Source organism: Phascolarctos cinereus, unplaced genomic scaffold, assembly GCF_003287225.1.
Source record: "Phascolarctos cinereus isolate Bilbo 61053 unplaced genomic scaffold, phaCin_HiC Scaffold_5;HRSCAF=322, whole genome shotgun sequence".
NCBI classification, from domain to species: Eukaryota; Metazoa; Chordata; class Mammalia; order Diprotodontia; family Phascolarctidae; genus Phascolarctos; species Phascolarctos cinereus.
In genome coordinates, this window is record NW_027555958.1 from 225,701,987 (window position 1) to 225,724,236 (window position 22,250).

General features: G+C 39.1%; 1 protein-coding gene across 4 annotated transcripts in view; it reads left to right on the forward strand.

Annotated features, from left to right (window-relative positions):
- RCAN2 (regulator of calcineurin 2) overlaps nucleotides 1–22,250 on the forward strand; it is a 355,633-nt gene that overhangs the window by 276,845 nt on the left and 56,538 nt on the right. The gene's annotated exons all lie outside the window — the stretch shown is intronic.

Here is a 22,250-nt window from a genome sequence, read left to right on the forward strand (position 1 = left end):
TGGAAGGAAGTAGCTATGCAATACTCATCTTGTCGGTGCTTAGTCAGACATTCTGTTTTTAGCCGATATCAATACCAAGGCAATCTGCCTACTTTGTCTTTGGATACCAAGGCTGTTCTGGAAACAAACCTGTGGGAGTTTTTCTGATTCACTCAGGCTTATGCAAAGTCTGGAACATCAAGATACCTTTTTTATTTCCTCTGGGGTGTCTTTATGGCTGGACTTAAAAAAAAAAAAAGAAGAAGAAGTGGTAAATGAAGTTAGTAGAATTGGGAAACGAAAACTTGTGTGTATTTGAGTCCCAGATCTGCCATCAGCTAGTTATGTGGCTGGGGGCAAGTCATTTACCGTTTTTAGAGGTGCTGTTTCTTCACTGATAAAAGCAAGATAGTATGACTTATACTATCTGCCTCATGAGAAAAGTGTTAGGATGATGGATGATAAGTAGGCAGCTAGGTGATGTAGTGAGGATGGGACTGGTCTTGGAGTTGAGAAGATCTGGATTCAAATCCAGTCTCAGACACCTACTAGCTATGTGACCATGAGCAAGTCACTTAACCGGTTTGCCTCAGTTTCCTTATATGTAAAATAGAGATACTAATAGTATCTGTTTTTCTATGTGTCTGTCTCTCTATGTATCTATCTGTTGTAAATGTAAAGTAAAAATATTTTAAATGTTTCACAAACATTAAAGTGATAAAGCTGCCATGATAGTGATGAATGATGGTGATCAAATAATTTTAGAAGCAAAAGCTTTCTGCTAATAAAATTCTCTCAGTTATAATATATAAATGGGTATATTGTTATTATAAAGTGAAATAATGACTGTTTAAAAAATTTATTGGTTTAAATTTCTAATATGATAAATATCCACAGATACAACTCAAATAAACAAAAGCTTTTTGGGGTTCTCAATAAGTTTTAATTGTAAAAGGGCCTTGAGATAAAAAAAGTCATAACTGAACAAGTGAACAACGAAAACAACAACAACAGTAACTAATACAAGATCTGAGGTTTGGGATCTTGTGGTGTCAATGACCAGTTCACCTTGGTCATAAGACACCCTCATTCTTCTGCCAATTCCATGCTTTGTTTTCTTCCCAGGATAGTAGTGACCCATTTTGGAAGGAACAAAGCTTTTCAATCCATTTTCTAAAAAACAGTATACTATGAGAAATAAGAAACGAGCACAGCCTCCATTATTCTGCAGAAGAGTAAACTGAAGTCAGGTCTAGGATTCAGGGAATGGCAGATAGGCAGTTTTCTAGGGTATAGCATGAAGGGAGTAAGGGAACAGAAATAGCTGACGTTCATATGGTACATTAGAGTTTATAAAACATTTTACACGTATTATCCCAATTTATCTTAGGGGATACTTTAAAATATTACTTTTTTTAAAAGCTGTACATATTTTTCTTTTAAAATAAAATTTTATTATTACCCTTTATATTGATATCACCTATATTTCTCATTGTATGTTCTTTCTTCTTGCCAGAGATACATCCTTTATCATAAAGAAATTAAAAGGAAGAAGGAAAAGTTCAGCAAAAATAACCAACATATCCAAAAAAGTCTGATATTTTATGCAGTATTCCACACCCATAGACCTCCACCTCTTAGAAGTAGCAAAGGATGTAGGTAGGTAGATAGATTGATACATAGACAGGGAGAGAGAGAGACAGACAGAGAGAGACAGAGACAGAGAGACAGAGACATAGAACTGGCCTTTATTAAGCACTTACTATATGCCAAGCACTGTTCTAAGTACTGGAAATACAAATATAAGCAAATAAGACATTCCCCTCCTTACTCTCAAATTGCTTATATTCTAATGCAGTAAGACAATACATAAAGGGGACTTGGAATACAGTTGGGGATGTGGAGAGGATGACAAAGAAGGAACAAGGCCACTGTAGAGGAGGAAGAGAAATCCAGAGGTGGGAGTAAAGCAAGTATGGCTGGGGCCTCTCATCAAAGGGTTGTCTGTGCTAAGGACTCACTGGATCTCCGAGCCGGCCTTAGGGTAAAGCTGTCTCCAGTGTGGGGAAGCTGCTAGTGAGGAACGTGGAGAAATTCAGAGGCAAATGAACATACCTTTAAAGACAGATAATTTTAATCAGTATCACAGTTACTTTGTGACAAGTCATGTATGCCATTTAAGAAAAGCTGAGGGGCAGGTAGGTGGCGCCATAGTGCATACAGCACTGGGCCTGGAGTCAGGAAAACTCATCTTCCTGAGTTCAAATTCAACCTCAGATCCTTAGTAGCAGTGTGACCCTGGGCAAGTCACTTAATCCTGTTTGCCTCTGTCCCTCATCTGTAAAATAGGCTGGAGAAGGAAATGGCAAACCACTCCAGTATCCTTGCCAAGAAAACCAAAATGGGGTCCTGAAGGGTCACATATAACTGGAAGGACTGAACGGCAACTGCAATAGTAGAATGACATACCCACGTTTGCGTGGAGCAAGTAATAAGTTGTTTAGGGAAGAGGCAGGACATAAATCTAGCTAGTTTTATAAAGTGGAAATCATAAGAGCATAGATTTACAGCTAGAATTGCTGTCAGGTGCCAACTGGTTCAACCCCCATCATCCTACAGATGAGGAAATGGAGGACTAAGGAGGATAAAAGACTTGCCTAAGGTCACGTACAGGCAGGATCTCCAAATTGTTTTTCATATCTGTAGAAATTGTTTGAGTGTGTATCCCAATATGTATGTATTTATTTACTTATAAAATATATACATTCACCATTAAAATAATTAAGTATGTATGTTATAAAGCTTGTACAAAAATAGAAATTAGAAAGGATGAAATAAATAGTATCTAAATTACATACATATACTAATATAGCCATAATTGCATAATATGGAAAAATGCACAAAATAGAAATTTTAAAAGATGAAATAAAGAAATAACAGTTGATCTAAGAATCAATAAGGAGCTGCTACAGTTTATTGAATAGAGGAGTGACACTTTAGGAAATCAGTTTTGTCAACTGTTTGGAGAATGGATTAGAGGCAGTTATCAAAGTAGTCTGAGTGAGAGGTGATAAGTGCTGAAAATAAGGGGGAGCTGGGTGAATAGAGAGAAAGGGGTGGGAGCAAGGGGTGGAAGTAGAGGTATAAATGACATGATTTGGCAACTGATTAAATATGGAGGGTTAGAGAGGGTGGTGAGTTAGAGGATGGCACTCAGGTTACCAACCTGGGTGACTAGGAGAACAGTGATGCCCTTCAAGGATGTTTGGGAAAAGATTGGATTTGGAAGGAGAGCTCATGAAATGACACTTGCAATGCCGATCAGAATCTGTCCAGGACTTCGTCCATACAAAATGAAAAGGAAGAAGATGTGACTCTTACTTTCCAGTCATTGGCATAAGAGAAGAGTCCCTCCTCCAAAGAGGGCAGGTAAGGCAGCCAAGAGGTGATCTGAGGGCTCTGCAGGTAGGGGGAGATTTCTCCTAGTGTCACCTGCAGAGATGCTGTGGCTGCTTAGTTTAGGTTAAAACTGCCCCCAAGGCTAATGCCCTGCTCTGAAGGGAAAGCCAATTGGGAGTTTTTACAGAAGGAGAAGATGGAATGAGAGAGGTTTGAAAGATAAGGTAAGGTGGTTGTGTTGGAGACAAACCTCAGCTTGGCTGTTAAAGAGAGGATAAGATCAACCCATCTCTCCACCTTCAGATTTGTTGATAACACACCTTTTGGAGTTACAACCTAGACTCCACACTGACATAGAGGAATGTCCCTTCTCTTTCCACCTCTATGCCTTGTTATTCTACAGAAAATGAGTATTCCCGTGTACGAAGAATAAGACAAGGACCGGTCCTTCCAGCCTGCAATTGCCAGACACAATGATATTAATCAAAATAACTGGCACAAACGGGAAAAAAAGGAAATGAAAAGAAAAAGCCTTAGGATTCTACTGAAAATGTTGTATATGCAGCTAGAAGATGTGGGTTTGAACCCTGTGGGCAAGTTTATTTCTCTATTCTAAGCATCTGTAAAATGAGAGGGATGGCCTTCAAAGCACATAACAGTAGGGACAGTAGGGTGGTACAGCGGATAGTGAATTAGGGCGGAAGTCAAGAAGACCCGAGTACAGATTTGACTTCAGACACTTAATAATTGTGTGAACCTGGGCAAACTTCTTAGCCTGTGCATGCCTCAGTTTCCTCACCTGTAAAACAGGGTAGCCCCAACCTCCCAGGACTGTTGTGAGGATCAAGTGAGATAATGTTTATAAAATGCCTGGCACATAGTAGGAACTTAACAAATGCTTATTTCCCTCCTTCCTTCTTAACCATGCCATACCCCTGACTAATAAGCTCCATTGACTTCCTATTGCCTCTAAGATAAAATATAAAAGTTTGGCTTTTAAAACCCTTCAGAATTTGCTTTTAACTTATCTTTCCCTCCTCATTTATATAGGACTGCCCTTTCTACACTTTGCAGTCTGTCCAAATTGGTCTCCTCTTTGTTCCTCACACCCAGCACTACTTTTATTGACTCCCATGCCTATGCATATATATGTATATATGTATAAATATATACACACATACAAACATATATGCGTGTATGTATATATGTATATGTATATACATACACATGTGTTCATCTCTCTCCTTACATATCTATATCTATATAGACATATAGATATATATCTCCTGTCCTCTCTTCTCCTTACCCCTGCCTTACAGAATTTCTCACTCCTTTCAAGATACAGCTCAAGTACCATCTTCTACAATGGGTTTCTTTATCCTCTCCCTGCTCCTAGCTTCATTCTGTATATAATTACATGAGTTCATGTTGTCTTCCCTGTAGAATGTAATTTCCTTGAGGACAGGGATTTTTTTCATGGGGGGGAGGGGGAAAGCTGGGTTTGTATCTCTAATGAGTTGCACAGTGCCTGACACATAGTAGGTACTTAATAAGTGTATGCTCCTTGATGGATCAATTGATATCAGAAGAGTAAACTGATGCCCAGATGTTAGCATTTCAGTGGCACCAGGAAGACCCTCCTGAATAGGAAAAGAAAAAAAAAATTAAAAGGTTGCCCAACAAATAGTGGCATTTCTTAGAATAATGATTCGTATTGTTTTTGGTCTTGGGCCACCTTTAAACTCTTAAAAATTATTGAGGAACCCACCTCACACACAAAGAGCTTTTGTTTATGTGGATTATATCTATTGATATTTGCCATATTAGAAATTAAAAATTAAAATGTTAAAAATACTAATTAATTTAAAAATAACAATAAACTTACTACATATTGACATAAATGATATATTCATGAAAATAACTATTTTTCAGAACAAAATATTTTTTAAAAATGTTTAAACAAAAAGCTGGTGAGAGATATTGTTTCACACTTATTTGTAAATATCTTTAATATGTGGCATAATAGAAAAAAAGCTGGATTTTCATATTTGGTTCTGCATTCAGTCTCTTGCAATATATTATTTTAATTGAAGTATATGAAGAAAATCTGGCTCCACACAGATGTATAGTTATAAAAGGGAGTATTTTAACTTAAAAAAAATAATGTATTAATATTATTATGAAAATAGATTTGGCTCCAGCAACTGCCTGAAGGGTCTTGGGAGTCCCCAGTCACACTTTGGGAATAACTGCTTTAGACTGTGATGGACAAAACTTAATATGCAAGTATCTCCGAGGGAGGCAAATGTCTCCAATCTGAAGAGACTAAGATTTGAAAGGAGACAAAAAGGGCATTTGATGCCTGGAAAGATGAATGGGGGAGGAGGGGTGGAGTGGTAGTTGATAAGGAAGTAGAGAAAAGAATGCAGGAAGAAGAGACTGAGATAGTGGAGCAAGCCATAATCCAAAATTTTGCCCAGGGCTGTCTTTGCTGTAGATGAATTTGTGATGATGAAATCTCATTATAATTTATATTTGTATATAGAGATCATACATATTTTGCATCAGAATAAAAGCATTTTTGAAATGCTAAAAATGCTAAGACAAAATTACTAGTACTAAAAAACACACAAAAAATCATTTGCGTAATACACTCCTCAGTGTGGAGGATGATGTGGTGAGATAAAAGAGGACGTGAGTGAAAAATAGCAAGTGGTTTGTCTGGTAATTTTCTCTCTGCCTCTGATCAAGCAGTTATTTCAAGTGCACATTAGAATCCAGTGACATTGTCTGGAGGACCTACCTTCGTATTGTAAAGAAAGCAAGAAAATTATACATCAACTTGCGCTCAGTTCATTAGTTCTCTTTCTGAAGGAAAATAGCATTTTTTTTTTGGTCATAAGTCCTTTGGAATTGTCTTGGATCATTATATTGATTAAACTAGCCAAGTCTTTCACAGCTGATCATTATTGTTGTTACCGTGCACAATGAGCTCCCAGTAGTTCTCACTTCATTTTGCATCAGGAAACCACCCCTCTCTTCATTTTTTATAGCATGATGGTACCCCATCACAATCAAATGCCACAGTTTGTTCAGTCATTCCTCAATTAATGGGCATCCTTTTGATATCCAATTCTTTGCTACCACAAAAAGAGCTGCTACAAATATTTTTGTACATTAAAGTTCTTTTCCTTTTTCTTTGATCTCTTTGGGGTACAGACCTAGTAGTGGTATTTCTGGGTCAAAGGGTATGCACAGGTTGATAGCCCTTTGGGCATAGTTCCAAATTGCTCTCCGGAAAAGTTGGGCCAGTTTACAATTCAACCAACAATTTATTAGTGTACTTAATTTTCCCTCATCCCCTTCAACATTTATCATTTCTGATAGGTGTGAGGTTTTTTCAGAGTTGTTTTAATTTGCATTTCTCTAATCAATAGTGATTTAGAGCATTTTTTTCATATGATTATAGATTGCTTTGATTTTGTCTTTTAAAAACTGCCTGTTCATATCTTTTGACCATTTATCAGTTGGGGAATGACTTGTATTCTTGAAAATTTGACTCAGTTCTCTATATATTTGGGAAATGAGGCCTTTATCAGAGACACTTGCACTAAAAATTGTTTCCCAGCTTTCTGCTTTCCTTCTAATCTTGATTACATTGATTTTGTTTGTGTAGAAACTTTTTAATTCAATATAATAAAAATTATCCATTTTACACCTCATAATATTCTCTATCCCTTGTTTGGTTAAAAACAAATTCTTCCTTTCTCCATAGATCTGACAGATAAACTATTCCTTGCTCTCCTAATTTGCTTATGGTATCACCCTTTATGTCTAAATCATCTACCCATTTTGACCTTCTCTTGATATATGCCATAAGATGTTTCTACCTAGTTTCAACCACACTGTTTTCCAGTTTTCCCAGAGTTTTGTCAAGTAATGAGTTCTTATCTCAGAAGCTGGGGTCTTTGGGTTTACCAAACACTAGATTACTATGATCATTTACTACTGTCTTATGTACCTAATCTATTCCACTAATCCACCACTCTATTTCTTAGCCAGTATCAGATAGTTTTGATGATTGCTGCTTTATAATATAGTTTGAGATCAGGTCCAGTTAGGCCACCTTCCTTTGCATTTTTTCATTAGTTTCCTTGATATTCTTGACATTTTTGTTATTATTTTTTCCAGTTCTATAAAATAGTTTTTTGGTAATTTGATTGGTATGCCACTGAATAAGTAAATTAATTTAGGTAGAATTGTCATTTTTATTACATTGGCTTGACTTAGCCATGAGCAATTGCTGTTTTTCCATTTGTTTAGATCTGACTTTATTTGTGTGGAAAGTGTTTTGTAATTATATTCATATCATTCCCAGGTTTGTCTTAGCAGGTAGATTCCCAGATATTTTATATTGTCTGCAGTTATTTTAAATGGAATTTCTCTTTCTATCTCTTGCTGCTGGGCTTTGTTGGTAATATATAGAAATGCCAACAATTTGTGTGGGTTTATTTTATGTCCTTCAGCTTTGCTAAAGTTGTTAATTAGTTTACGTACTTTTTTAGTTGATTCTCTAGGATTCTCTAAGTATAACATCATATCATCTGCAAAGAGTGATAGTTTTGTTCCTTCATTGCCTGTTCTAATTCCTTCCATTTCTTTTTCTTCTCTTATTGATATAGCTAACTTTTCTAGTACAATATTAAATAATAGGGGTGATAATGGGCATCCTTGCTTCACGGAACCCTGATCTTCCAATACCACTTTTTAAGGACTTCTTTTCTTCAGTGAATTTTTGTGCTTCTTTTATTATTAGGCCAGTTCTATTTTTTAAGGTATTATTTTCTTCAGTATTTTTGTGTCTCTTTTACCAAGCTGTTAATAATTTTCTTGCATTATTTTAATTTCTTTTCCCAGTTTTTCCTCTGCCACTCCTATCTCTTTGTTTGACTCTCCCAGGAATTCTTGCTGGCCTTGGGTCCAATTAGCATTTTCCTTGTGGCTTTACTTGTAGTTGCTTTCACATTGTTGTTTTCTTCTGAGTTTACGTCTTGGTCTTCCCTGGGCACCATAGTAGCTTTTTATGAGCAAGTCCTTTTTCTGTTGTTGTTATTGTTTGCTCGTTTTCCCAGCCCATTTCTTCACTTTGAACTTCTATGTTAAAATTAGGCTCTACTCACCTTGGAGTGGGGAGGCACTGTCCCAAGCTTCAGATTTTTTTGTGTTGCTGTTTTTAGAGCTAGTTCTAGGGGTCTGCAATTTTTTTATGCTTCCAAAATGGTGTGATCCAGGAAGAGGTGTGGTCACTGTTCTCCTGGTCTGTACTCCAGTCTTTACCAGGAAGGGCCCCTGCTCCCCTGCAGCTGCAAGTGCTATCATTCTTCTTTGCCCTGTAATTGTGACCAGATTTCATGTTCTCCTGCAGCCACAGGTGCTAATGCTCCTCTCTACCTTGGAACTGTGACCAGGGTCCCTGCTCCCTTGTGACCAACCTCAAGCACTCCTTGCTGACCTAGAATTGTGACTCCAAAATGTATGTGGACAGTAAAGTTGCCAAATCAGTGCCAGCTGCACCTAGTGCCAGCAAAGAGTCCCCTGTGATCTCTTTCTGAGTAGGTGTTTAGCTCCATTACCATATCTGAGCTGAGAGCTCCCAAAACTGCTCCATGGTCTTCCACTGGTGCCCTCCCCTCCAAGGTATCATAGACCTCTCCTGTTGATCTCCTAAGTTGTCTTAGGCTGGAAAAAATGTCTCACTATGAGCTTTTGTTGGCTCTGTCACTCCAAAGTTTGATTTGAGGAGTTATTTTAAAGTTGTTTGGAGGAGAATGTTGGGAGAGTTCAGCTGGGTTGCAGGCTGTACTCTGCCATCTTGGCTCTATCTCTCAAACCCTAGTCTTCTGACTATAAGCCAACGGTTTACCACTATTCCATACAGCCTCTTCTAAGCATAATAATGCACCAAGTCTTCAAGATAGGAGGTAAGTAAGCTCATTTGTCTTTTAGCTTCTCTTTCTTGGAAAGCATTGTTTTCATATAAACTCAACCAGCTCATTCCTGATAATGACAAACCAGCAGGTTCTGTCAGCCTGTTTCTTCAATATTGACAGTGAATGATGTCTGCTTTGCTTTAATCAGCTTTAATCTTGAAAATGCCTTCCTCTATGTCTGGAGCATGTCTATCCATCTTTAGCTCACCATGGAGACACAGTTTGAAAAAGAGTTGTGGTCATTGTTTCATTCCCAGAAAACTTTTGTAGTGTTACCTTCCTAGCATGGTACTCAGTGTTCTCCCATAGATTTAAGCAATACAATGAGGTCCTTTACCTTATACTATTCTCTGCCAATATCCTCTATCCTAGCCAAACTGGACAATTTACCTCTTCTGCACCTCCTGAGCTTTCCCTAGGCTTAGGCTGTTCCTTATGCCTTGGTTCTCCTTCCTGTTTCTTACTCCCTGTTGAAATCCTACCCATCTTTAAAGAGCCCAACAGGTGTCACTCCTCAAAGTAGCCTTCCACTCAGTCATTAATGACCTCCTTCCTTTTTGGAGCAAACACAGTATTTCAGTGACATCTCTTTTTCAAACTTATTATGTATTATTTTGTGTTATAATCATTTATCTGAGAGACAGCATGGGTAGCCTAGAGTAACGGATAAAGGGCCAGTCTCAGAATCAATAAAACCTAGGTTTAGGGCCTATCTCTGATTCATATAGCTATGTGATCATGGGCAAGTCACTTCTCAATATCCCCAGGCAACGTTGTAAGCCTATAAGTTACCAAGGAGTTGCCAGTCTGCATCTTTGAAGGAAGTTTCCATACCAGGATATCCCCATACTAATGAAATCACAGGTCCCACCTCCATCTTCCCCAAAAAAGCTATTTGTGCACATTTCATTTCACCCTATTAGACAATAAACTCAGTTGGGATAGCCTTATTTAAACTTTGTGTCTCACCTGATACCTAGTACAATACTCTCTTTTGTACACAACAAGCATTTAAAAATTATTTGTTTAATAGAATTGAATCTCCAATTTTTCTATGCAGTTTGAATGAGAAATGTAGACTAGACACAGCCTGGTGAGGGATAGAGGGAATGGGGGTGGGAAAGAACAGGTTTGGAATCTGAGATATCAGTTTTGTTCCAGGTCTCAGTCTCACAGTTAACTCCCTTAATGAAAACACTTCAGTGAAATGATTATCTAGCCTGTTCACGGAATGTGAGAAAGCGATATTTGGGTTCAGCTTAACAATCCATTTGTCACATTGAATGAGATCCATTGATCTATTATTTTGCAAAGAGGTATAGGCTTTTGGCAATAGAGTTTATCTTCAGATGGTCCCATAATGGAACTAATAGAACCCTTGACCCTATGGGTAGAGTAAGTTCTCCTCTTTTCTAAACTTTATAACATATTTATTGGGTGCCTAGGGGAGAAGCACTATATGTTCTTGAAAGCTGTTTTATTCAGCCTAAATCTGACATAGAAAGAATCTGCTTCATTTTGTGTTCTTGTCCTTGGGCCACAAGTAATAACCTTTGCTAACGTTTATCTCTGCAAGACCATAGCAAGCACAACTTAAACTATTTAAAGGGCTGCCATTCTTTAAAAATAAAGATTCTAGATTCTGGTACCAGATGCTTAGAAAAGATCAGTGCAAGTGCCATAGATGTGAGGGAGTAGTAAGAAGTAAGGTCTGCTCATTTTCACGTTCCCTTGAACAAATGTAGAGCCTATTGATTTGGTTTTGACCAATTTAGAAAGAGTAATCGTTTGTGTGTGCCTCTGAGTTCTCAGCCTTCCAGTTGCTGCAGCGCTGTCCATAGCCAAACATGCAATAATTAGCAAATTAACTATGTAGGTCTTGGGTAAATTAAGTGGGGTTAATGGCTAAATTACAAGGGTGGGGAACCGGCACCCTCGAGGCCACATGCAGCCCTCTAGGTCCTCAAGTGTGGCCCTTTGATTGAATCTGGATTCAGTAATGAGCACTAAAGGACCTAGGGGGCCCCATGTGGCCTCGAGATTTCAGACTCCCCAGCCCTGGGCTAGAATAAAAGTAATTGAATAAACTGTTAAATAATGCTTCGACTTCGGAGGATGGACTGTTTTCATTCAAGGGAATCCAAGTCAGGAAGAAAACAAAGCAGAGGGTTTACTTCACTTTTCATCCCAGGAAAGATAGGAGTTATCTAGAGAATTGTAACCAACTGTTCTCTATCACTACTCAGAACTGGGGTTAAACTGCATGAATTTCATCAGCATATAAAGAGTAGAGTCCCAACAGTCACAACCAATTTCAGCCACCCAACCATACCATACAATTATATCCTGCCCCTTGACTTCTTACTACCTCTTACTCTGGGAACAATAATCAAATCAATATTACCTTTGATCCTAGAAAGGATCTTTCCATTGCCCTATTACTCCATTCACTACCCCTGTGCTTTACCCTTCCTTGGCCTCAAATCTCCTCTATTTGTTTTCTCATCCTATTGAATACTGTGTACTCATTTCATCCACTTTTAGTCCTCAGTGGTTAGGTCATAGAGCAGATAGCCTACCCAGAGTCAATTATTTTTAGATTAACTAAACACCCTTGCCCTTCCTTTTTCTATGATTTTGTGAAAAAAAAATTAGATGACGGTAGAGACTGTCTCCAGAATTGGAATAGGATAGTGTGAAAAAACAAATGCAGGACTAAAGTTATGTGACACCTGGGTTAATGTAGCAGCCACATAGTAAGGACTTAATAGATGCTTTCTATGTGCATAGCCTATTTCCTATTCTTTTTATTTCTTTTTTATTTTTAAGGTCATCTATATTTTTCTTTTTATTATTCTCTTTTTAGTTTATGGAATAAAACAAATATTTCCATAATATAGTATGATAAAAAAGATGAATGCCTATGAAACTGCAAGTTTACTGTCCACAGCTTTCTATTCCTTTCAAATATACAACAAAATTATCATGTAAATTTCTTTTTTTCTTTCTTCCTCCCCACTCTGGAGTTGGCTACCATTAGACACAAATAGGCATATATATATATATGTGTGTGTGTGTGTGTGTGTGTGTGTGTGTATGTATGTATGTAAATATATATGGTATATAGGTATCTATATAATATATATATATAAAATTATTCTGTGCATACTTCTATTTATCAGTTCTTTCTCTGGATGCAGGTAGCATCTTTCTTCATATGTCTTTTATAGTTAACTTGGGTATTTATAATAGACAAAATAACTTATTTGCTCAAAGTCATTCTTAAAACAATATTGCTGTTACTGTATACAATGCTCTTTTGGTTCTGCTCATTTCATTCTTCATTATTTTGTGCAAGCCTTTCCATGTTTTTCTAAAGTCATCAAGCTCATCATTTATTACAGCACAGTACTATTCCATCACAATCATATACCACTTACTTGTTCAGCCATTCCCCGATTGATGGGCATCCCTGCAATTTCCAGTTCTTTGCCACCACAAAGGGAGCTGCTATAAACATTTTCAAATATATAGGTTCTTTTCCTTTTTCCTTAATTATCTTCTAAAACAGACCACATAGTGATATTGCTGGGCCAAAGAGTATAGGTAGTTTAATAACTCTTTAGGCATAATTCCAGGTTGCTTTCTGAAATAGTTGTACCTGTTCACAATTCCACCAACAATGAATTCATGTTCCAGTTTTTCCACATCGCCCCAACCTTTGACGTTCTCCCCTTCTATCATTTTAGCCAATCTATTTCCTATTCTTAATAGCTAATTTTTATATAATGTTTAAAGTTTTGCAGAGTGCTTTGCCTATAATATCTCACTTAACCTTGGAAACAACCTGTGAGGTTAAGTGCTATTATTATTCCCATTTCATAGATGGGGAAACTGAGGCTGAGAGCAGTTAGAAAACTTGTCCAGGTTCACATAGCTATTAAATGACTGAGGAATAATCCAAACTCGAGTCTGCCTGGCTCCAAGTCTACTGCTCTATCCACTACATTCTGTGACTATAGACAAGTCCCTTCTCTTTCAGCTTCAGTTTCCTCCTTTGAAAAATGGTGATAATTCCCTTTACTTCCTAAGATTTCTGCAAGGTTCAAATGAGGTAATGTTTGCAAATTGCTTTGCTATTTCAATTCTAGTTATGGCTATAAGCACCAAATGGTGAATAAATATTAATCATGATTTTAAAATGAGAATCCACTTTCCAAGAATAGAATATGAGTGAGCAATTATGGTATAGTGGAAACTGCACTGGGAATTTGGAGCCAGAAGACATGAATTCAAATCCTGGTTCTGCCATTTACCTAACTGAATGATTGTGGGCAAGTCTTTGCTTCTTTGTGGACTTCAGTTTCCTTTATGTAAAATTAGGGGGTTGGATTCAGGAATCTCTAGGATTTTCCCCATCTGGAAACCTGTGGTTTTCCTGTGAGCTTTCCTAGACAATAGCAGTGAACTATATACATTGGATAAAGTGTTTTCTTTGAATGGTTTCTTATTGCCTTGGAAAAATAATTTTACCCCATATGGTAGGACACTTTAAAAGATAAATTTACCATGTGGAGTATGTTTTTAATTAAATAAATTCAAATTTAATAACAATAAAATCATATACATCCAGGTAAATAGCTAGATGGAAATAAGCAGCCTAATTTAGATGGCAACAATGGTAGTGATAAGAAAGGAAGGAGACACCTTCAAATGAACCGATGAAAGGACTTTTAAGAACAGAAAATCAATCAAATGAAAGCATTGAATGGGTCAATTTTTTCCTCTTAACAAAAGTTCTTAATCATTGCATTTAGGACAACAAAGCTGCCATTTACCCTTCACCCTTTTAGGCATAGATTTACCCATCTCAGATTTCATTTCGGTCCCATTTCCAATAAGCCACTCCACACAAAAAAAGCCCGATAGAATCTGTGCATCAGCTTAATGAAACTCACTTCCCCATTTCAGGGAAGGCAGCAATTTTCAGGGTCAGAGAATATCTCTCAGTTGCCTCTCCTGCTTTCAACCAGCTCACATCCCAGCTTACCTCATGGAGTGACGCACCTGCCTGCCGCTGGGCTCAGCTCCACTCGTCCGGAAACCGAAGACTCCGTCAAGATGAAATAAATCATTCCCGTGACACTGCCACAGGGCTGATTTAATGCACTCCAGACAGTTTTCAATTCCACTTTGTATCCCATGATCAAGGGTAGGAAAAGTATAATCGTAGCTGAGATGTCTTATTGATAAGTGCGTGGGATGGTTTTTAACAGTAGACGGCTTCTGTGTACAAATTAAGAGTTTCACAAATGCCACGTGTCATCAAGTGTCCAGTAGCTGGTAATCTCTATTGAGGGTTGACATGGTTCCTAGGGGCTAGAGCAGAGTGGCTGGGGTACCAGGAGTTAATGTTTCTGTTCCTGTTTCAAACTGTTTTAACTGAGCCATCAATGGAAATGGCTGAATCTCACGGGTGCCTCTTTTGATGTGAAAGCAATCCAGCCCTGATGAATGGAGCAGCTTAGAGACATGTTACTGGAACACTGAAGATTTTGTTTGTGGTTTGTTTTATTTTTTTTGCCATTCTCTTAGACATGGCTTTTATCAATTGACCCAGTGTACAAACAGTTGGCCCATGTTGTAGCATGACATGCCCCATGTGGAACACCTTTCACCCCCCATACTCAGTAATAAAAGCCTGTTATTTGTGCTCACAGAAGCACAAATTAGAGAACTATTGTACTGTAGACAGCTAGGTGCCTACTGACTCAAACACTAAACTTGGAGTCAGAAAGACCTGAGTTCTGCCTCAGATACCTACTACCTGTGTAGCCCTGGTCAAGTTGCTTGATTGCTTTCAGCCTCAGTTTTCTCATTTGTAAAATGGGGATAATAATGGCTCCTACCTCGAAGATTTGTTATGAGGATCATACGAGATAATATAGGTAAAGTGCTTTGGGAACCTTAGAGTGCTACGTAGTTGTTGTTGTTGTTATCATGAGATCCCACAGATGTTGCATGCCATGAAGCTCATGCTAGTCATTGTTTTGTTTTGGAATTTTAACGACTTCCATCTATGAAAAGCAGAGATGTAGTGAGTAACTTTGGCACCCAGGGCAAGTGTCCCAAAAAGCGCCCAGGAAAGGCAGCCTGAGACATAACCTCAGATCAACTTTCCAAGATAAATTCAGCTGTGGAAGAGACCCTGGGTTACCATCCAATGGGGAAAGGAAATAGACGCTCTAGAACAGGGGTGTGGGGAGCCTGTGGCCTCGAGGCCACGTGTGGTATTTGTTCTGTGGATTTGGATTCCATCAAAGAGTTTCACTTGAGGATCTAAAGGGTCATATGTGGCCTCGAGGCTGCAGGCTCACCACACTGCTCTAGAACACCAACCCCTGTGAACAGGGATCTGGGCTGGCCGCTATGGAGTGGAAAGCAAATGAGGCCAGGCACTTGGGGTGAAATGCTGAGAGAGGAAGTGTGCCATCTAGCATGGCTTCCAGTTTTAATTAATTGTTCTTGTCAACTTGGTATCGAACATCATTGTTTCTATGCTCCTGAAGGAATGTATCAGCTGCCAGTGTCCCCTCCTTCCCCATCTTGAATTTTGGTGCCGTAAGATATATCCTCAGTTGTTCCACCCTAGTTACAGCCCTGCTGAAATATTACTAATGCATTGAAATTGTGATGGTCTTATAATATATATCATTCCCCTGATATTACTGTTATTTTCCTGAACTCGGATTTATCTGCTATCTTTCTTTCTTTTTTTTACCATTGTATGTGTTACTTGCTCCTGTTAAATTGAAGAGGCCACCTGCCATGATGATTGCATCAGTGTCCACATCTCATAGCTATGAAGTAGAAGGGTGATTACTGTGACACCCTACTTATTGAGGAGTGAGGGGCAGAAGTGGCATTACCTCTGTGAGTCTTTACAAGTGGAATTTGTCCACTATCCAAAAATCAACACTAGCTGTTGTCAACCGAGCAGTTAGCTATTTCTTTTGCAGTGGTAGCATTATAAAAAATGGCTTTTACCAAGGTAACCAAAGTTGTCAGTGACTTTTTCTCATGACCCATTTAGCAGGGTGACAAATGTGGCAGAGGCCTTTGCTACGGGGCAGTGGCGTCTGGCAAAATGTCCCAGCACCTGTCTGTGAGCCACAAGCAGGCGATCATCAATAAGTAGAAGTTGCTCATGGAAAACACGCAGTAATTGCCATCAATTTTTGCTATTAAATGTTGCAGGTGTTTAAAACCTGCATAGTAATTCCAATATTGCAGAGCAAAAAGGAAACATGGTTGGCCATAAAAAGAGCTCTCTCCAAAGTAGAAAAGTTGCATGATACCAGCTGTCATTCTGCCACCATCTATTGCTTCCATTCAAAGTGTTCTCTGCCTGCTGCTTTCCCACCTTTGGATTGTTGCTACACACCCTTCTCCTGCTGTCCTTCTAAGCCTTTATATTGGATTTCGCCATGAACTTGGCCTTAGAGAGCAAAGCATTCTGTTTAGCCTCTCTCCCAGGACTTAGACCAGAGATTCTTTCCTTAGGGCCTTAGTAACTGTCCTCTAATTACCATTAGATGTTAAAGCAAGTCAAATTTTGCGTATCTACCTTAAACAAGGTGTTAATGGTTCAATCAAAGTGTCTGAAGGTGCCTTACAACCCTTGGGAGAGGTAGTTAATGAAAGAGTAGTAGTGAAGAGATGTAGTTGGGTTTGTCTCCCTTTGTTACATGAAATAGGCTTCGTGTTTTCTCCTGCATCTAAAACTCTCACCATTGTTTCCCCCGGCAGTGACATTTACAAATGAATAAAACACATTTATTGTTGCTCTGTGCCAAGCACCGTGGGTGGTAAGCATAGGGATATAAGTAGAAAAAGCAAGACAAGTCCTGCTCTCAAGGAGCTTATACTCTGATTAGGGGAGAGAATATATGAAAGATGTTTTACCCACTGTGGATATGATATCTTGAAAGTCCTAAAGGTGCAGTAGAGGGATGGATGGCAAAGGCCCAGGTGTCTTTAGGTTATATCAAGTAAACCAGATGACCCTTCTAGGGGTCTGGAAGAAGAAGAAGCAGGGCAGATGGTAAAGCCTAGAGAACTGTAGAAGACAACTACAGGGCAAATGGTATAAGTTTCTCCCAACAGAACTCTTTACATACTAGCATAATTTTGTTTCTTTGGGGGTCCAGACCTATAATTTCATCATTATAAGGAGCTTAGAGTATGTAAACTCCCTCCACTGATGCATAGATACAAATTGTCAATTTGTTGAAAACTTTATAGTCAATAAAATTTATAAATACCAGCTATGTGCCAGGCGCTGTGCTAAGTGTAGGGAATACAGGGAGAGTTCCTGCCCTCAAGGAGCTTACAGTCTAATAGGGAAAGACAATACACACCAAAAAAAAGCTAAAAAGGGGAGTGGGAGAAAAGGTGCACAGGGAGGGAAGGCACCCACCTTGGGGGCATGATGGAAATTACAGACCAGTGAGAAATGAAGAGAAGGCTGGCATGAGTGCCCTCCTTCAGTGGAGGTTCTGGGAGGAGCTCTCCGCCCTCCAATCAGAGGGGTCCCAGAGGCAGAAGGTACTGATGAGGTATGAGTTCCAGGACTGAAAGGATCTTGTAGTGATGAGGAAGTTCCTGAGACATGATAGAGGAGTACAGAGGAGTGTAGCTGGGTGGGAAATAAAGTCAGAGATTTGATCCAGGCTTCTCGTCGTTTAGTCATTTTCAGTTGTGTTCAACTCTTTGTGACCCCTTTTGGGATTTTCTTTATTTAAGCAAAGATGCTGGAATGGTTTGCCATTTCCTTCTCCAGCTCATCTTATAGATGAAGAAACAGACAAACAGGGTCAAGGGACTTGCCCAGGGTCACATGGCTAGTAAGTGACTGAGGATGATTTGAACTCAGATCTTCCAGACTCCAGGTCTGGTGCTCTATTCACTGTGCCACCTAGCTACCCTTTGTCCCAGGCACTGAGAGGTTAAATGACTTTCCCATAGTCACACAGTCAGTATGTACTGCATTTTCCTAACTCTAAGGGTCACCCTCTTTCTATTTTGGAACACTGTCCCTCAACCAGCCCCTGTAATGGGACCAAATAAATCCCTTGGTTAAATCTTTAAGTACAGTGCACAAATCACAAAGATGACTGTGCCACATTGCCTCCACTGAAGAGGGGAAATAATATCTGCATTTCCATGACCAATGCAAAAGCCATACTTGGCTAGGGGCATAAGTAAAATCCTCATGTTATTGACGTATATGGGCAAGTAGGTGACTGTCAGTGAAATGAAGTGGTTGAGACTGGGCTTCAAATCCTGCCTTTGAGCTTTATAGCTATATGGCCACGTGGGTAAGTCATTGACCTCTTTGTGCCTAAAAAATGGAGATAATTAATACCTATAGTACCTACTTCATAGGGTGGTTTTTGGCAGCAATGAGATGATGTATGTAAAACACTTTGCAAACTTTAAGGTACTGTGAAGATAATCAGTTACTATCACCATAATTTTTGCTCATACTTCCTTTGCAATCAAAGTGCTATTCATGCTTTGGTGACTATCTTGGAATTACTAATCCAATTTTTGTTTGAAGAGTTGCATAATTAATATGTCTTATGTCCTGGGGAAGTAGCTTGTCCTTCCATTTGTGTTTAAGCAATGGTAACAGGCATCATGGTTGCCAATAATAAGGAACTTTCTTACATGTATGAAAGGCGGAGGCCAGCTAGTGACTAAGTGTGATCGTGTTGCCAAAGATAAGTTCAGGATGAAAAAGAGAACATAAAGAGATTCTGGAAATGTTTTTGGCTCAGTCTTTTTTGAAAGCATTACAGAAATTCCAAATTCCCCAGATAACTCATGTACCTATTCATTATGCTAAATGGGCTCCCCTCAGTAGAGGACCTTATTGGGAAGGATAGGGAAAGGAATGGAAATTGTGATTTTATTGGCCTAGGGAACTCCCTGTTGGGGAAGCTCCCTTTGAAAGTGAAGTCTTAGAGTGTTGCCTATAGCACCAAGAAGTTAAGTGACTTGCCGAAGGTCACACAGCCAGTATGTGTCAGAAGTAAGACTTGAACCCAAGTCGTCCTGGCTCAGAAGTTTGTTCTCCGCCCACTACTTCCTGCTGCCAGTAAGGATAACTAGAAACAAAATGGAAAACATTATTTCCCCCCTACAGGAAACCATGGTGAATCAAAGCCTGGAATAGATGCTATATGTAGTTACAACACGTTAAAAAAAGACACAGAGCTTGTGAAAGTAAAATTTAAATGATCATGAAGACGCAAAGGCTGCGGGCTGAGATTAAATAATTCAATTCAACACAGATTTGTTGGTTCTCTAACACGTTCAAGGCACAGTGCTGGTGTTGAAAGGTGTATGGTTAGACACAGTCCCTGTCCATGGGGGCTTCCAAGGAAGACAAAATTTACATAAATAACTAATGCAAAGTAGAGTGAGGTATCACTTGTTGAGTTTAATATAGCAGGAGATTCCTTCCAGAACTTTGAGGTCTCTTCCAAGTCTCAAGGTCTGTGATCCTGGGATTCTGTGACATGCATGAAGGAAGTACAAACTACTTTGAGAGAACAGAAGAGGAAGTGATCACTCCCAACTGGAAAATCAAGAAAAGTTCCCTAGAGGAGGTGAGATTTGTGCCAGCAATTGACTAATGGAAGGGTAAAATTTCCATGGGTAGAGATGGAATGAGGGTATTCTAAACAAACATAAGGGGGAGACTGGCCAATGACTGGCCAGTGAGGGCTCAGTCTTGAGAGACGCTTGACTTTGTCTTTTCTGGTGGGTTATGCAGAGCATGCTCTCAGAACTGGGTCCTTATTGGCCAGTTCTGCCATCACACATGAAAGAAAGATTTCCCAACATGGAGTTAATAGTTCTATTAATGGACTATTATGGAGGAGCTGGCATTTAGCTAGAGCTTGATGGAAGAGAAGACTTAGGCAGAGCTGGAAAGAAGTAAATTCCATGCATGAGTGCTATCCTTAGAGGATATCCAATGCAACCCCTTCATTTTACAGAGGAAGAAATTGAGTCACAGAGAGGGTACATGAATTGCCTGAGATCTTACAGGTAGTACACGATAGCATAGATTTCTTTGAGGCGCTCATGCCACATCAATTTCAGCTTATCACTTCTATCTGTTTTGCTCACCATCAACTCCTTAGTGCCAAAAAGCTTTGATAATTTTTCTTTCATGTATACATATTGTATTCTAACACTTACTGGAATCCATCCATCTTTTGATTTGGTTTTTTTTTTTTTTTGGACCAGGCCTGTGATTTCATGCGTGTTGGGAATTTTCATAATGGAACTTTCTTGAAGTTTATAGTCTTAGAAAGTGGCTGGGGAAAGAGAAGGAACTCAAAGGTTAAGTGATTTGTCCGTGGTCATCTGTTCTGTGTGTTAAAGGTAGGATCTCATTTCAGGTCCCCCTAACTCTAAGGCCAGCCCTCTATCTACCACTTATCTGGGTTCAAATCCCTCCGCAGGCACTAACCATCCACTTACTAGCTATGTGACTCTGGGCAAGTTACCTAACTTTTTTTTTTGTCAGCCTCAGTTTTCTCTTCTTAAAAATGGGAATAATAGTATCTTCCTCACAAGATCATTGTGATTGCTATGAGTATCAAATAAAGTAATGTGCGCAAGGAGCTTTGCAAACATTCAAGTGATGTTTAAGTGTGTTATTATGGTTGCTCCAAAGTGTTAATCTTACTTTGGCCATTTTATAAATTAGTTTGCACTGTCTTTGGGCAAACAACAACAGGAAGGTTACATTTTGTCTAGGTTTCAGCTTTCTCGATAATGTCAGGTGTTGCAAGGGACAGTCTTGCTTTCATAATGTAACATGCTTTTTACTAGACAATGGCTAGGTCGGGTTAAACCTTTCCCGTAATGCCTGCAAATGAAATGTCACTGAGGTCTTGCCACCTTACCAAGATGGAGTCAAGAAGAGACCAGTGCTTTAGAAAAGGAATGCATCCAGGTATTCACCTTTGTTAGTTGGTGGGGGGAGAAATGGTGTTAGTGATTAGGAGGTCATACTGTGTGTGTGATGAAGTCACATGCAAAAAGGAAAAGAGATTTCATTACTCTCCCTATTAAATGCCCCATGGGAATTAAGCCATGGTGTCTGCTTAGTAACCAACATGGACACAGAAGTTGCCAAGAACTTCCAGTTTCTCCTTATTGGGAGTGATGCCAACAGAAGCAGATAAGCTATTATAGAAGCTTGGTATCTTCTGTGGCATCTAATCAAGTGACATACGACCTAAGCAGTGTATTTTGACTTCTCCAAAGCCTAGCTAATGGTGAGAGTTTGAGCCTGGTCAATCAATCAGTCAATCAATATTTCTTAGGTGCCCATTATGTGCCAGGCATTGTGTTAAACACTGGGGATACAGAAAGAGGTAAAAGATAGTCCCAGCCCTCAAGGAGCTCACAGTCTAATGGGGGAGACAAGATGCAAACAAATATATAAAATGCAAGCTATGCATAGGATAAATAGGAAGTAATTAACAAAGAGAAGAAACAGAATTAAGAAGAGTTAGAGATTTCCTGTAGATGGGATTTTAGTTGGGAGTTAGAAGAAGCCGGGAAGGGGCAGGTAGGTGGTGCAGTGGACAGAGCACCGGCCCTGGATTCAGAAGGACCTGAGTTCAAATGCGGCCTCAGACACATAATAACACTTACTAGCTGTGTGACCCTGGGCAAATCAGTTAACCCCATTGCCTAGCCAAAAAAATTAAAAAATAAAAGAGAAGCCAGGAAGGTCAGTAGTCAGAGTGGATAAGGGAGAATGCTCCAGGCATGGGGGACAGCCAGAGAAAA